Raw genomic sequence first — 16,615 nt, forward strand, 5'->3', positions numbered from 1 at the left:
TCTATTAATGTTTTGTAGTCATTTTAATTTTTGAAAAATACAAAAATATTACTTTATATTTTATCTTTATATAAAAACAAAAATTACAAAAAAATAGTTTTATTAATATTTTGTAGCTATTTTAATCTTGAAAAAATATTAAAAAAGATATAATTTTGTTTTAAATATTAGGCTTATTTTTAGTAGCTATTTTGCTTACATAATCAGTTGAGCAACGTCGTGTTCCTATTTCTCGGGTCCGGGCAAAAGAATAATATTCGGGTTCAAACTACCCGTTTTTAGGCCTAATTTTCGGACCTAGCCCATAATAATCCGAGTCCACCACACAAGGAGGACAAGCGTGGAGAACACAGACGGAACACCGTACACGGGGAACCCCACCGCGCATGGGGGACACAAATCTTGGACACCTACACACGTGGGGTCCATTTATTTGGCAAAGGGTACAAAAATACACAGGAAGGCAAAGGAAAAAGGGACAGACTTTGAAATTTTGGGGAGGGGGCACTGTTCATGCTTCTTCTTCCTAAAGAAGAAGAAGAAAAAAAAACACCCTAGCAAAGACTACCCCAAAACCACCATCAACGACCACCAAACACCACCTCCGTCAACAACCCACCAGACCACGACCCCTCCAGCAACCACCGTCGCCCAGCTCCCTCTCCGTCTCAACACCACCACCAAACAGACCCTTCCTCGTCTCCAGACCTCCATAACCCTCGACCCTACTGTCCAAACCCTCATCGGGACCCTAACCCCCCCTCCCTAGCGTCGTCACTGTCCCTCAACCCCACTCCCTCACGTCGAAAACACCACCACCAAACAGGCTCGCTACCAGCTCCCTCCATCGACCATCTCTCTCTCCGTCTCACAACCACCATCGTCAACCCACCATCCCTCACGAACCAGCATTGCGTCGTCCAGCCTCAATCCAAACAGCTGCTCCTTCCTGCATTGCGCTACTGCTGCTGCTGCGAGCAGCCTCAATCAACCACTGCCCGGACGACCCTCCATAGCCTCCTCCTTCCTCACATCCAAACGACCCCTTCTGTTGCATTCTCTCAAACCAACCTGCTGCGTCGAGAAAATCCAGCAGCAGCCAACATTTCGTGCGTTGACAGTTTTGGCCGAGCTTTCTATTTCCATAGAGGTCGTCTTTGGTTCGTCGAGGACCGGTACACCGAGGTGTTTGTTCGAGGTTTCGTCGTTGTTCCCCGTTCAGTGAGGTCAGGTTCGAGTTTCGTCGGGGGCGCTGCTTGTCGTTCTAGGTTTGTCGAGGTTCAAAGGTTATTGTTCTTTATCCCTTGTTTCATTTCGTTCGTTTCGCATATTATGGTTCAAGGCGAATGAGAGTATTTGATATTGATGAATGTCAACAATGCAATTTTTTGTTGTTTTTTTGTTAAGAATGTTTACTTTATGGTTAGTTACTGCATGCTTAAAGTAAATGTGAGAACATATGAATGGTTTGTGTGTCGTCTTTGTTGAATTGCTTTTTCATTTTTACCATGGATATTATTACCTATTAGAATCGTTGTTTTTGTTTAACCTCGGATGACTTCATTGGTAGAAAATCGTAGTTGTCTTAAGTTTGCCCTTAAATAATAAAAACGAGACGAGCTTCGCCACATAAAAAAAATGTACAGATTGCGGAGCCCTCACAAAATATATGTATTAAATACTTAGATTTCGGGACGGGCCGTTTAGAAAATTTCACGGCCCTACCCAAAATAATGATACGCTAGTCGCTTTAGGCACGTATTTAATAATGTTATCTCCTTAAACTCGGGTGCACATTTATGTGACCCAAATCCAAATCTCAATGAAATCGAAATGTGTCTCTAATCACGGGTACATTGATTGTGACGTGGTCTGAGATGCATTTCCATGACGTTGCAAATTCTTTTTTTAATAAGACGAGCCTCGACAAACAAAAATGCACAAGCTGCGGGACCATCTAAATGTATATATATTAAAACACTTAGAATTCGGGACAAGCTGCGGTTCGAGATATGTTTCCACGACGTTGCAATTCTCGTAAAATAATAACAATAATTAAGAAAGCGGTAAAAAGATAAAATTTTGCACATAAGTTCATATTTGTATAAAATCAGATAATCAAGCCGAATATAACAGTTGAGCGACCGTGCTAGAACCACGGAACTCGGGAATGCCTAACACCTTCTCCCGGGTTAACAGAATTCCTTATCCGGATTTCTGGTACGCAGACTGTAATATGGAGTCATTCTTTTCCTCGATTCAGGATTAAAATTGGTGACTTGGGACACCCTAAATCTCCCAAGTGGCGACTCTGAAATAAATAAACAAATCCCGTTTCGATTGTCCTTTAATTGGAAAAAACTCCCTTGTACCCTCTCGCGGAGCGAAAAAAGGAGGTGTGACAAACCTTTTCCTCGACACGGGATTTGAACCGGTAACTTGGGACACCATAAATTATCCCAAGTGGCGACTCTGAATTTTTAATAAAATAATCCCATTTCGATTGTCACTTTAAGTTAGGAAAAACTCCCTTATACTCTCTTTCGGGGGGTGTAGGTAAAAAGGAGGCGTGACAGCTCTGGCGACTCTGCTGGGGATTAGAACCCAGAATCTCTAGTTCAGGGTTCAAGAATTCGAGATTAGAATAATTATTATATTTGGCTTTTATTTATTATCTGATTTTTACACGTTGAGCCTAATGTGCTAATTGTCGCTTTTACCGCTTTGATATTATTTGAATTGTATATAAACTGTTACGAAACCCTTCTCTTCTCATCTTCGGGGATGTGCACGCTGGCGTGACTCCCTATTCTGTTAGTGTCATACCTTAAAATAAGAAAGAGGCTCGGACAAGTTACAAAGCCGGATGACCTTTTGGTTCCCGGTACGTAGCCCCCTCCTCGGCTCGAGTTGTTTGCTCGGGTACACAAGTCTAAAACAATATACCCAGGTTTTTAGCTTAGAATAACTCAGCCTCATGCCGGATCCCTTATAGGAATGTTTGTTTGCATCATGTGCATTTTGACTTTGGAGACTCAACACAGGGGTTGGGTCTGTCTAGGACAGGTGTACCCAAAATAACAGATCATCTTGATGCATCCTATGTGCTATATAATGCATTTATTCAAGGGTAAAAGGGTCATTTGGCGGATCAATGATAATTGAGGGCAAATGAAAAAGAAAAAAAAAAGAAAGAAAAAAGAAAAAAGAAAAAAGAGAGGGAAAGTGTTAGGATAAAGCGAGGAAGACCCAATTATGCTTTCTGTCACATTGTTGTTAAGAAAAGAAAAAAGAGTTTGAAATTTCAAAAAAAAAAAAAAGATTTTGCACTTTTTCATCATTTTCCGAAAATCAGAAAATAAATAAATAAAAAAATGAAAAAAGAAGAAAATCCAAAAAGATTTTACATGTTTCATCATTTTTCAAAACAAAAGATAAAAAATGTTTTTCTCTGAATTAGTTGTTATTTTTATTTCTCGCCCGTATCCAATCTGCCCGAACTACGCATACCTGATTCTCGTCTTTCAGGGTGTGATACATAGGCAACCCACATAGGGTCCGGTCTTCCTAGTGAGTTTAGGTTCTTGGCTTCGCGAGGTCTTAGCCAAATCTTGCATTTTTAGCCACTTTTAGCCACATAGGTTAAATTTAGAAAACATAGTCGCAACCATGTCTTGCATGTGTCTAGTAGGGAATGTTATTGTCTCACATAGTGTTGGTTTAAGTTTCTTGTACAGGTGTGGATTTACTTACTGGAGTTTGGGCATGACAGATACCCCAGGATCACTGCATTTAGAAGTTGCTCGAGGAGTCATTTTATATTTTTGAGTCAATTGTTCATATTTTACTTTCTAGTCATGTATAGTAGTATTCGGTCTTTTAGGTGATGTTAGAGTTTGTAATAGTCTAGTTAAGTTTGCCTAGTCTTTTGTTATTGTATTCCTTATTTGGTATTTGGAAATGTGCTACAAGTCAAAAAAAAAAGAAATTTTGCGTTTTTATATTTTCGTTATAAGTTTTCTTTAGAATACTAATTCTATAAATGAATATTTTTTTTCCCTTGAGGTTGTTTTTCATTTAGGCAATTAATATCAAAATAAAATTTGTTTTATATTTCCTTTAGTATATCAGGACTAAAAATTCAAAGAAAAAAAGAATTTTCTGTAAGGTATTAATATCAAAAATCCAAAAAGATTTTCTTTTGAGGTTCTTCTTTGGGGAATTAATGAAAAAATGAAAAAAATTTCTTTTTTATTTTACAAGAACTTTAGGACATTGTACATAGAAGAAATAACATACCTTATCTTCTGTTTATTTTTAAATTTTCTCCTTTAGGTAATTAAAAATTAAAATTCAAAAACAGTTTTTATCTTTTTCATTTCTCGTTACGAAGTTTTCTTCACGGATGTCAAATGAAAATTCAAAAAAAAAAAAGTCAAAAAATATCTATCTCTTCTAAGATTTTTCCTTAATAGAGTATTTGTTTCCAAAAAGAAAAGAAAAAGAAAAAAATCCGTTAAGCTTGAGTTTAGAATAGGTTATAGAACATTAAGTCTAGAAAATTCCAAAAAAAAGGTTTTGCTTCTTTTATTTCTCTTTTCTCATCGGATTAGTCATTAAGGTAAAAAAAAGGAGAATGTTAGTTTGTTTCCTTTATTCCTGATTTTTTCGAACTATGCAAAGATCTGATTCATGCGGCGTCATGATACGTAGGCAACCTACATATGGTTCGATCGAATATTTTTTTTATTATTAAAAGAAAAGAAAAAAAGGAAAAAGGAAAAAAAAAGAAGAAAAAAATGGTGAAATTATGGGATGTGAGAAATGAGAAGGAAAAAAAGGAGTGATAATCAGAAAGAAAAAAGGGAAAGAAAATGAGCGAGCTAAGGAGTGCGAGGAAAGAAAAGAAAAGAGAAGATTCAAATGGACAAATTGGGATGATGCCAAGTGACCTTATGACCCTCGAAGTCATTCTAGAACCATTAATTGTTGCTAGGTGCATTGCACACAATGTGATATTTTTGATGTTAAATGCCCTAACGCTAACAGGATGACCACATTTTGTTCCTTTTGATATCTTCATAGCAGAAAGGTGGTTGGTTTGTGGTTCCCGAAGTAGTAACTTCTCTCCACAACATAAAGTCAAAAGGCAATGGCTAACAACAACAAAACTGAGTTGGTTGATATAGGTGCCCAAAAGCAATTGGTCGAACAAGACAATGGGTTGGTTGAAGAGGTGAGGATGTTAAGACAACACATGACGGACATATATCAGGCCTTGGTGGCTGGGAAGGCACCACCCCCACCACCACCTAGCTTCCTAAATGCTACCCTTACCCAAACACCGGTCACAGTGCCAGATGATCCCCCATACTCTCCAGATCCACCCGCTTATCATGGCTTTCCCAACCACCCTAGTAGCTCCATCACTCATCTTCCAATTACCTTTCCCAAAAATTGCTCTCCTGTCTTATCCATCATCCCCAACAATGAACACTCACTCAAAGCTCACAATGCCTAATATTATCCCTCAGAGGTTGCCCACAAGGTTACCAACTCATACAAGCAGGGCCTGCGGGATGAGCCTCATGTTGAAAATGAAACGTTCACAGGAAAAAAAGGGCGAGATCGGATACCCAGGAGGTTGAAAGGCATAGAACAGTCCTTAAAGAACAAGCAAGGAATGGGAGACCAGGGTCGCATGTCTTACGAAGAATTATCTATGTTCCCCGACGTTCGTCTGCCTACGGAGTTTAAAGTGACAAAGTTTAACTTGTATGATGGGTGTGGAGATCCGGTAACCCATTTGAGGGATTATTGCAGTGAAAGGAGAAGTGTTGGCGAGAAAGATGATTTGTTGATGGCATATTTCAGTGAGAGCCTGACTGGGGCAGCTTTGGAATGGCATAATAGTCAAGATGTTGGTAAGTGGCCTATATTGGAGGACATGGCTCAAGATTTTGTTCGATACTTTCAATACAATCAGGCGTTACCCCAGACCGCTTTTCCCTATCCAGAATGGAAAAAAGTCGAAGGAAAGCTTTAGGGAGTTTGGGCTCAGATGGAGGGAGCAAGCTGCTCAAGTTAGAACCCCGATTGGTGAAAAAGAAATGGTTGAGCTTTTCCTACAAGCCCAGGGGCCCACCTACTTCAGTCATTTGATCCCGACCTTGGGTAAGCCTTTCAATGATGTGTTAAAAATGGGGGATATGGTAGAAGAGAGAATCAAGTCAGGCAAAATCATGAGCTATTCGGCATTAAAAGATACTACGAAAGACATTCAGAACATCCCAGTAAGTTTGGGTGGAAGAAAGAGAAATAGAAAAGATGATCCGATGGGCCTTCCTGCTCAACACTTCCAGCCTCGACATCGTCCCCGTGGATATCCTTGTGTACCAGATGATCCTCCCCAATGCTACTTCTCTCCACAGAACTCTCAAAGTCGTACATCACTTTCCCAGTACTCAGCTTCACAAAATGCCTATCCACCCCCACGAGCCTATCGAAACCCCCCTGGATCAGGTTTCCGGCCCAATCAAGCATTTAAAAATGAGAGGTTGTGGAAGAATAAAACCTTCACTCCATTGGGAGAGTCATATGCCAGTCTGTTCCAGAGGCTAAGAAAATCGGACATGTTGAAGCCGATCCAGATAAAAATGCCAAACCCTCTTTCAAAGAAGTTTGATTTTTCTCAAAGGTGCGCATATTGCTCAGATACCCCGGGGCATGACATAGAGAAGTGCTGGAATCTGAAGAAAGCAATTCAGAAGCTTATTGATGCAGGTGACATTATCGTACAAAGTTAAGATGCAGCAGACACTAGCCAAAGTCCATCGCCTGTGCATAATGAGACACATATGGTGGGTATGATTTATTTTGAAAAGGAATGTGAGAATTCTTCTGGGAGCCTCGGAGTCCCATGTTCTACTAAGCTTTCAGTGCTATCAGAGGTTGATCTTAAGAACGAGCCGACAAAAGGAACCCAAAAGCAATTTGTTCAGAACAATGTGATGAAGATTCGTGAAAGTCCTAGTATTGTTAATGCAGAACTCAGTGGCTAAGATACCGCGCTTGGTAATTTGACAGGAGTTTTGGTGGTTTAGTTTGTTGTCATTTCTTTTGTCCGGGTTATTTCAGGGTTGTAATCCGGACATTGTCTTGTGACTCAAACCCTTCTATCCTTTTATTTTGCCTAGTTGTTTAGTCGTAGCAGCTCGTTTAGTGTTGTCTAGGTTTGTTTTAGGTTTGTAACCCCAGTTTAGCTTGATTGTTTTGTTGTTCAAATCCTTTCACCAACTGTTTAATGCAATTTTTTGTTTTCTGTAACTGCTAGTCATTTTTGTTTAGTTCTCTTATCTTTTATAGTTCTTTTTCTGTTGACTGTAGTGACATGACATGAACACATAATTCTCAGCCTGGTTCTGAAAGTCAATTTAGTCATGAAGCAATGAAGCAATTTTGAAGATGTAAGGACATGCGAGGGGAAATAAGTAAAGGAATTTTGAGATCACTTCAAGCCCGAATTGGTTGAAATTTTGGCAGATAGAACTTAAAGAAACCCTATTGAAATGCATCCTGCCGCATCGGGTCGAAGTTAAAGGCAAGTTCGCCCCAAAATTTCAGGGGGCCGTTCGTGGTAATGAGAGTGAGAGTGTTGTCCAATGGTGCTTTGTATTTAACAGATGTAGAAGGCAAATGTGTAGAAATGACTATCAATTCTGATGCGGTCCAAAGATATTATGTATGATTTCTTTGGTTAAGTTGTGTTTGTTTGTATTTGGCATGTTTTGAAGATTGGAAGGACGAAGACATTTTGTTCTGCTATCTAAACACTTTATCCTTTGTTACCACCTTTGAGCCTTATTTACTTCCTTTCGTACCCTTCTTTTGGAATCAGTAGCAAAGATCAGAAACGCAAGCGCGAAAGATGAGTAAAGGAAAAGAGAGAAAAGAAAAGATGAAAATTGAAAAAAAAGGAAAAAAAAGAGAAGAAAAAAGAGGAAAAGAAGAAAGAAAAAACAACAAAACAACAAAAAGAGAAAAAGGAAGTAAGAAAAGAAAAGAAAAGAGAAAGAGAAAAGAAAAATCACAACAGCAGAGCAATTCCTATGTCATGAACTACGTTCGACCTGATTCCTTTTAAGGATACGTAGGCAGCCTCACGGTTCGGTCCCATCAAAATAAAAATTCAAAAGTCCCCAAGCAAAGAAACTGGGGCAGAACTTGTGTTTGTTGTAAGAAATTTGATTCCGAAAGTTGTAATTTTGAACCCATGTGAATTGTTTTGAGCCTTTGATATCCTTTCTTTTTAACCCTATCCAAAAGCCCACCTTACGATCCAAAGAAAGACCTTCCGATCAGTCTTTGAGAGATGCTAAGTCTAGCAAGGAGAGGTAATTCATATAAGGGGCAATACTCTGGTCCAAGCAGAAAAATAATGAAAATGAGAGAGTCTTATTAGTGAAAACCCTCACGGGCACCGTAAGACGATGGGAGCTGAGAGAAATGAAAAAGAGAGAGTCTTATTGGTGAAAACCCTCGCAGGCACCGTAAGGCGACGGTAAGTTGAGAACAAAATGAGAGAGGTTTGATGGTGAAAACCCTTCGGGCACTACAAGTCAAATAAGGATTGTGAATCAGATTGGGTAATCAGAGCATTGAAGCCCAGTTTCGCGGTTTAGGGATATAACAGGAGTTGAACATCAGACTTGCTCAATAGAATAGGCCACATGTGCATGCTATGGTCATTAGAGTTGGTATCCACATCTGATAGGTTTCTACTTTGTAGTTTTCTTGTTAGGAATCATCTCTTTCCTTTGTCCTTTACTCTGTTCCTTTTTCTTGTTTACTTTCTCTTCCTGAGTTTGTTTGATCAAAACAAGTGAGAAATGACTTCAAAATTTTCTACCAACTTTCCAGTTGTACAAAACGAAATTTGGCTAGCACATCAAGGCATAAGTCAGGAAAGAACAACGTGCGCACTGAGTTGTTAACAATCAATATGCTTTGAGATTCATGTGAAATAAAAAAGTTTGGTATATATCAATTCATGAATAATGCAACAAATGGAGGGTGTAGGGTGAACGGATCAAAGGCATTTTTTGTGATAAGATTGACAAAGAAAGTGGTTAACCAGTAACAAGCAAGGTCTTCCAGGCAGAAATCAAAGTTATCATGGCAAGTGAAGGAGCAATAGACTTCAAGGCCAGGTCCAGTGGGTTAAATCAAGAAAGAATAGCATACGCACTGAGTGGGTGGAAATTGACGTGGTTTTGGGATTCATGTGAAACACAAAGGTTTGGTAAATGTCAGCTCATGAGCAATGCAACAAATAGAGGGTATTGGGTCTGAACGGAGAAGAGGTATTTTCTGTGATAAGGGTGACAGAGAAATTGGTTAGTCAATAAGCAAGCAATGTCTTTCAAGGTGAAATCAAAGTTATCATGGCAAGTGAAGGAGCAATCGCCGCAAAGCCAAGGCCACAAACCAACCACCATGTTTAAACTGACAAGATTTTTCTTTGATTGAAATAGGGGCAGAAAGTTTCGATTGTTTCGGAGAAACCCTCCGTAGGGGAAAAGCAAGCACCAGACAGGTTTGACTTTTGATTCTCAGGACCTTCTTGGAAAATGGGACGTAGTTTAAAATTCAAAACAATCATGTGTCACATAATCTAGCATAAATGTAACCCCAAGGAATATAAATTGGCTTCAAAGGCTGCATGTCTGAGATAGTATTCAATTAAGAGTTGTTAGGACTCTCCTGAATAATGGAACCTAGCTTTAAAATTTCCATTGGATAACAAAATTTAGCATAAGTTCTGGTGTAGGGTAATATAATTTAGCCGTAAAATAGTCACTCTTAAGATAAAACTTGACTTTTGGATTTTCAGGACCCTCCTGGATAATGGGATGTAGCTTTAATAATTTCTTAGATAACAAGATGTAGAGGAAGTAATACCTTCAGAAGATATAACTTAGATTTAAAATTATCGTTTAATTAAAAGTTGTCAGGACCCTCCTGGATAATGGGGTGTAGTTTAAAGATCGACTTAGATAACAAGATGTAGCGAGAGTAATACCCTTAGGAGATGCACTTCCTAGTTTGGATCATATGAGTTTTAGTCACTGAAGTTCTCACCCATAGGAGACGCACTTCCTAGTCTCGGTCATTTAAATTCATTCCTAGGTGACGCACTTCCTAGTTTAAGTCATTGATGTTCCACCCCTAGGAGACACACTTCCTAGTCTTGGTATTTCAAGTTATATTTCATTGTAGGAGACACACTTCCTAAATTGAGATTTTACCACTAGGAGACACACTTCCTATTTGGTTCATTCAAGTTCATTCCTAGGAGACACACTTCCTAGTTTGAGTCATTGATGTTTCACCCCTAGGAGACGCACTTCCTAGTTTGGGTTTTTTAGGTTATCTTTTTGCTTTAGGAGACGCACTTTCTAAATTGAGATTTTCCCCTAGGAGACGCACTTCCTTGTCTGGTTCATTTAAGTTCATTTGTAGGAGACGCACTTCCTAGTTTGATTCATTGGAGTTTCACCCATAGGAGACGCACTTCCTAGTTTGGGTTTTTTAGGTTATCTTTTTGTTTTAGGAGACACACTTCTTAAATTGAGAGTTCATTCCTAGGAGACGCACTTCCTAGTTTGAGTTATTAAAGTTTCACCCATAGGAGACGCACTTCCTAAATTGAGAGTTCATTCCTAGGAGACGCACTTCCTAGTTTGAGTTATTGAAGTTTCACCTATAGGAGACGCACTTCCTAAATTGAGAGTTCATTCATAGGAGACGCACTTCCTAGTTTGAGTCATTAAAGTTTTACCTATAGGAGACACACTTCCTAAATTGAGATTTCACCCTTAGGAGACGCACTTCTTAGTCTGGGTCTTTCAGGATACACCTGTAGGAGATGCACTTCCTAAATTTAGATTTCATCCCTAGGAGACGCACTTCCTAGTTTGGGTCATTCAGGTTTTATTTTTAGCAGACACAGTTGCTAGTCAAAGTTTTTTGGTTTTACTCATAGGAGACGCACATCCTGGTCTAGTCATTAGTTTACTCTCATCATTGCATCAATAGTATAAGTGGTTTATAATATTGCTAACAACTCACAAATCTTCCTAGTGCAAACTGGGGCAGAAAATTTCGTTTGTTTTGTTTGTTTTAATGACATTAGGCGCCCACCTGGAGAATAAGGGAATACATTTCAAGTTCAGTAATCAAGCGCCTACCTGGAGAACAAGGGAATACATTTCAAAGTTCAGCAATCAGGCGCCCACCTGGAGACCAAGGGAATATATTTCAAGTTCAGCAATCAAGCGCCCACCTGGAGAACAAAGAACACACTCAAGTTTCAGCAATTAGGAGTCCACCTAGAGAACAAAGGGAATCAGTTCAAGTTTCAAAGTAAAAATATCTCAAAGTGTAGCTGGCAGTCAGGCATCCACCTGGAGAAAGGGAAAACATCTCAGATTACAATTCAAGGCGGCAACAAAGGGATTTCACCGGGAGAATACAAGTCGACAAGGCAACAAGAACCACAAGAAGCAAGTTTGAAGATATAGATAGGATCTCTTGTAAACTCATAGATCATAGTCTAGTCTAGCTTCTTTTATTTTTGACATGGTGTAATAAGGGGGTTCAGTAAACAGTAGCAGCAACAGCAATAGTGAAATCACAGCTTCATGGTAGTCTCAGTTACCGAAACTCCCCGAACTACACTGACCTGATTCCTTTATAGCCAAGGATATGTAGGCAACCTCGAAAGCAGGGTGCGGTCAAATCTTTCAAAAATGCTTCCCACGGAGTATTCAAATGGGCAAAAATCGCTCTTATCTGCTCACTTTATCTTTGCACGAAAACTCTTCGTGTTTTCGGGCAAAGATAGGCAGCTTTGAGCACATGATTTTGTCCTATATGAATTACTCCCACAAATTCAAAACAAAATAATTTTCCCATTATTTGCAATTTTGTAGGATTTTCGTAATATTTTGTTATTGTTTGCATTTGTCTGCGCATGTTCAATTTTGTTTAAATTATGAAAAATACAAAATATGTTGCATTTGCATTTCGGATTTAATTTTGCATTTTTAAATCAATTAGTAATTTAGTTGCTTTACAAAAATGGAAAATCACAAAAAATGGTTTTTCTTGCATTGTTCAATTTTTAGATTTGAATTTTGGTATTTAATCAGTTGTAATAATTATTAGGGTAATTAATTTAATTTTCTAGGATAATTTTGGTTTAGGAATTAAGTTGGGTTTTGTTTTATTTTATTTTTAGAAAAAAAAGAAGTAAAAAAGAATTGTTGAAAAATTGGAAAGAAATGAAACAAAAGAAGAAGGGAGCTGAATTTTTGGGCTGAAATTGTGTAATCTTACCCCAACCCAGTTTAAATTCCCTCAGACCCAGCCCAAGAACCCATCCCTGACCCGGTTCATCTTCACCCCACCCCCAAACGACCATGTTCAGTTAACTAATAATCTCAGTCGTCGAGATTGGTTTGATCCAACTGTGGGGAAGTGGGGGTGGGCTTATTATATATGTGTCCGAATTAGGCCCCCTCTCTCTTCTCATCATCTCTCCTAAACCCACCCCTCTTCAGAGACCGCCCAAAACCCTAGCTGCCACCATGCCCACCGCCTAGAAACCTGGCGGCGCCACCTCCAATCCTTCCCAAAATCACATCCTATAACCACCTCATTTCCCTCACCTCAAATCCCCATCCAGTTTCTTTCGAATTTCCCCCAAAGCCTCTCGAATCGTAAATATAGGGTTCGAAGTTCTAGAGGTCGAAGTCGGGTTTCCTCATGCAAGGTCACCCCTCCAAGTTCCCCGTTTGTTCCAAGCCTGGTTCGTCTCGAAGTGATGTTCTTCGTTTGTTCTTGACAAAGAACAGAAGATATATAGCATTTCAAGACTAAATCAGAATTACCCGTTGATTTCAAGTCTAAATTGGTAATTTCTTTTTCTTTCTTCGCATTTTTTGTTCGTCTTTCTGCTTCGTCTCTTCCTGGTTCTTTTTTTCTATCTCCGTATTTTGAATTCAGTTTCCTTCTCTAAGGCAGTTTGTTTGATATGTGTTTGGGCATTTGGTTCTTTTCCATCTCTTTAGTTTTCTTTCTCTTAGTCGATATTCTCCTGTCTTTATTTAATTTTTATTCTAGGCTATGAAGTTTTCTAATAATTAGTTTAGGTAGATTGTTTTCGAATTAGTAGTTTAGTTTTAATGTCAATCTAGCATGTTGGCTTAAGGAAAAATAAGAAAGGAAAATCATCACTCGTAGCTTAGATTGCATGTTCTGAAATTACTCGATTGTCATTAATTGGGTTGGTTTGCAACCCCTGTTGGCTTGAATTTTGGGGTAGGTTTATTGTGCATCGCTGAATTGGGTTGGGTTTCTATTAATTTGAAAGCCCAAAGGAAAGGAAAGTCAGTCTGGATCACAAGCCTAGGCTTGGGGCTGAACCTTGGGTCAACTTGACCCATGTGGCATGCTGCAGTAAAAAACAGGGCTCTAAGGGGGGTAATTTGGGGAAATAGGGGTAGAGAATCTGTTGGTAACTGCCTAGGAAGCTTCCTAGAAGCTGAAAAAGAGCCTTACTTGGCAGATAAGTCAAAGATGCAAGGATTAAGTAGCAAAAATCAAAATTCAAAAGTGTTAAAATGAAAAATCTGATTCTCTATTTTTGCCCTATTGCCTTGCCTATAAAGACATTTCATTCTTGCTTTTCAAGGAGAAAAAAGATGGAAAAAAATCCAGAAAAATACAAAAGGGCAAAATTCTACTGTTCCATTGAACTTCAATGATTTCTTAACTTCTGAAAAACAAAAGTTCCTATTCTGATATTCAAAATGGATTGATGTTTGGTTGTCGAAAGTTTTGATTCAAGCTGGTTGAGGGTTACTCTTCCATTTGGTTTTTTAGTTGATTTCCTGCGTTTTAATTGTTGAATCTGGTTGGTTTCTGCTACTGATTGCCTGCTTCTATTACTGATGATTCTTCATTTTCTTATTTTGTTTACTTCCAGGTACGCTTTTGGATCTAAGTTGACCATCTGTGCTTGAATGTGTAGTTGTTTATCCCTACTTGAAATTAATAAAAATGTCATGAATTCTAACTTTGATTCCATTAATCTGTTGAAGTTACTTAGTTTAGTTTAATTTTTTTATACATCTTTATATTTTTGCTTTGAGTATGGGATAATGTAATAACGCCAGTCGGCTGGTTCAATGTGTTGACTACCAAATGTGTAAGAAAGGTCATAAGGAATGGATTTGTGTGGAGGTAGCATGTTAATGTGCCTGACGTTTACAGTGAAATTGAGTACTAGGTTCAAGTAGGATTCAAATTAGCGTCAATGGTTCTCTCATAGGTTTCAATTCGTGCTCTGTGTTTCCATGTTGATTGGTTCTTCAAATAAACCAAGATAGAACAACACTAAGTCCATTACGTAAATTGGTACAATGGGGAGACAATGATATTAGAAATGCCGGTTTTGTTAAGTCAAATGGATGTTTGAGTTGTTTTAGATTTCGAATAAATGCCTTTGTCAAATTGATTTCTGGTTTTAATTTTAGTGTCACACATATGAGTCTATGTCAGATGAGCCCAACATGAAGTTCTTCTTTTTAAATTAATTTCGGGCTAGTTTCATTGTCACATTTCATGAATGGATTATCTTTCTTAATTAATGTTTGTTAGTTACTAGGATCCAAAATTAAATCATTGTATATGGATGACCATGTTTGGGGAATCGATGTCAAACCCAAAGGGGGTAAACTTCCTTTTTATTAACATACAGCTGACCTTCTGTTTGCGCATGTCCCATACGAACTGGGCTCGTTAGTTGGGCTTGAGTTCTTCTTTAAAATAAAGTAGTACCTTCTTTTGGCCTTCAACAAATCCATTAGGCAATATTTGATTAATTAGGAATCTTGCAGTTTTCTTTAAACAATTAGTTTTTTTAAAAAAAATGAGGTGAGCCATACTAAATAACGCAAAATAGCTTATGGCCCTCCGAAGCCTAGTTGGAATACCTCTTTAATTTAGAGTTGAGGTGCGCCATGCCAAACAAAAATGACGATTGCATGGCCATCATTTAATTAATCTTATTTATCCATAGAAATCGAGGCGTGCCATTTAGCGAATTTTCATGGCCCTCGCAAAGTTGCAAATTCGTAATTGCTTTAGGAACGTTAGTTTAATAATATTACTTTCCTAAATTCGGGTGCGCATTTATGTGACCCAAATCCAAATCACAATGATGTTAAAATATGTCAAAGATCACAGGTGCATTTATGTGACGTGGTTTGAGACATGTTTTAATGACGTTGCAATTTTCTCTAAAAAATGAATAAAAGCGGATAAAAAGTTAAATTTGCGTAGGTTCATAATTGTCTAAAATCTAGTAATTAAGCCGAATATAATAGTTGAGAGACCGTGCTAGAACCACGGAACTCAGGAATGCCTAACAGCTTCTCCCGGGTTAACAGAATTCCTTATCCGGATTTCTGTGTTCGCGGACTGTAAAACAGAGTCAACCTTTTCCTCGACTCAGAATTTGAACTGGTGACTTGGGACACCATAAATTATCCCAAGTGGCGACTCTGAATTTTTAATAAAATAATCTCATTTCGATTGTCACTTTAAGTTGGGAAAAAACACCCTTATACTCCCTTTCGGGGGGTGTAGGTAAAAAGGAGGTGTGACAGGTGTCATCGCGGGGGAGGGGGTGCAGGGGATAAGGGGAGTAAGAGGGCTAAGGGAGATACTAGGATGAGAGTGGGGTCTTGGAACATAGGAACTTTGACTGAAAAATCTGTAGAGTTAGCGAAGATTCTCGAGAAAAGGAAGATTAATATAGCTTGTATACAGGAGACTAGGTGGGTAGAAGATAAGGCGCGAAATGTGGACAGGTTCAAACTATGGTATTCTGGGAGGGCGGGGGGCAGGAACATGGTAGGTATTTTAGTTGATAAGGACCTCTATGAATTAGTGGTGGAGGTTAGGAGGGTGAATGATAGGCTGATGACTATTAAGCTAGTTGTTGGAGGTTTTACTTTGAACATAATCAGTGCGTACGCACCCCAAGCAGCCTTGGATGAGGAAGTCAAAAGGCGTTTCTGTGAGGATCTGGATGAGATGGTGCACGGTATCCTGCATACCGAGAAGCTTTTTATAGGAAGAGATTTCAATGGCTACATTGGAGCGACGTCTGGGGGATATGATGATGTGCATGGTGGCTATGGTTTTGTATATAGAAATAGAGGAGGAACGTCTCTGCTGGACTTTTCTAGAGCATTAGATTTGGTGATAGCAAACTCGAGTTTCCCGAAGAAGAGGGAACACTTGGTCACCTTCAGGAGTTCGGTGGCCGAGACTTAGATTGATTATTTACTCTGCAGGAATTTTGATAGAGGTCTTTGCACGGATTGCAAGATCAACCCGAGTGAGAGCCTCTTGACCCTTCATAGGCTCCTAGTTATGTACTTTGAGATCACGAGGAAGAGGAGGAAGAAGGTGATGTATAGCCAACATAGGATTAAGTGGGGAGCCTTGACGGAAGCTATAGCGCAGGAGTTGGGGGTCAAGC

The sequence above is a fragment of the Nicotiana sylvestris genome, chromosome 3, assembly GCF_000393655.2.
Source record: "Nicotiana sylvestris chromosome 3, ASM39365v2, whole genome shotgun sequence".
Taxonomy (NCBI): domain Eukaryota; kingdom Viridiplantae; phylum Streptophyta; class Magnoliopsida; order Solanales; family Solanaceae; genus Nicotiana; species Nicotiana sylvestris.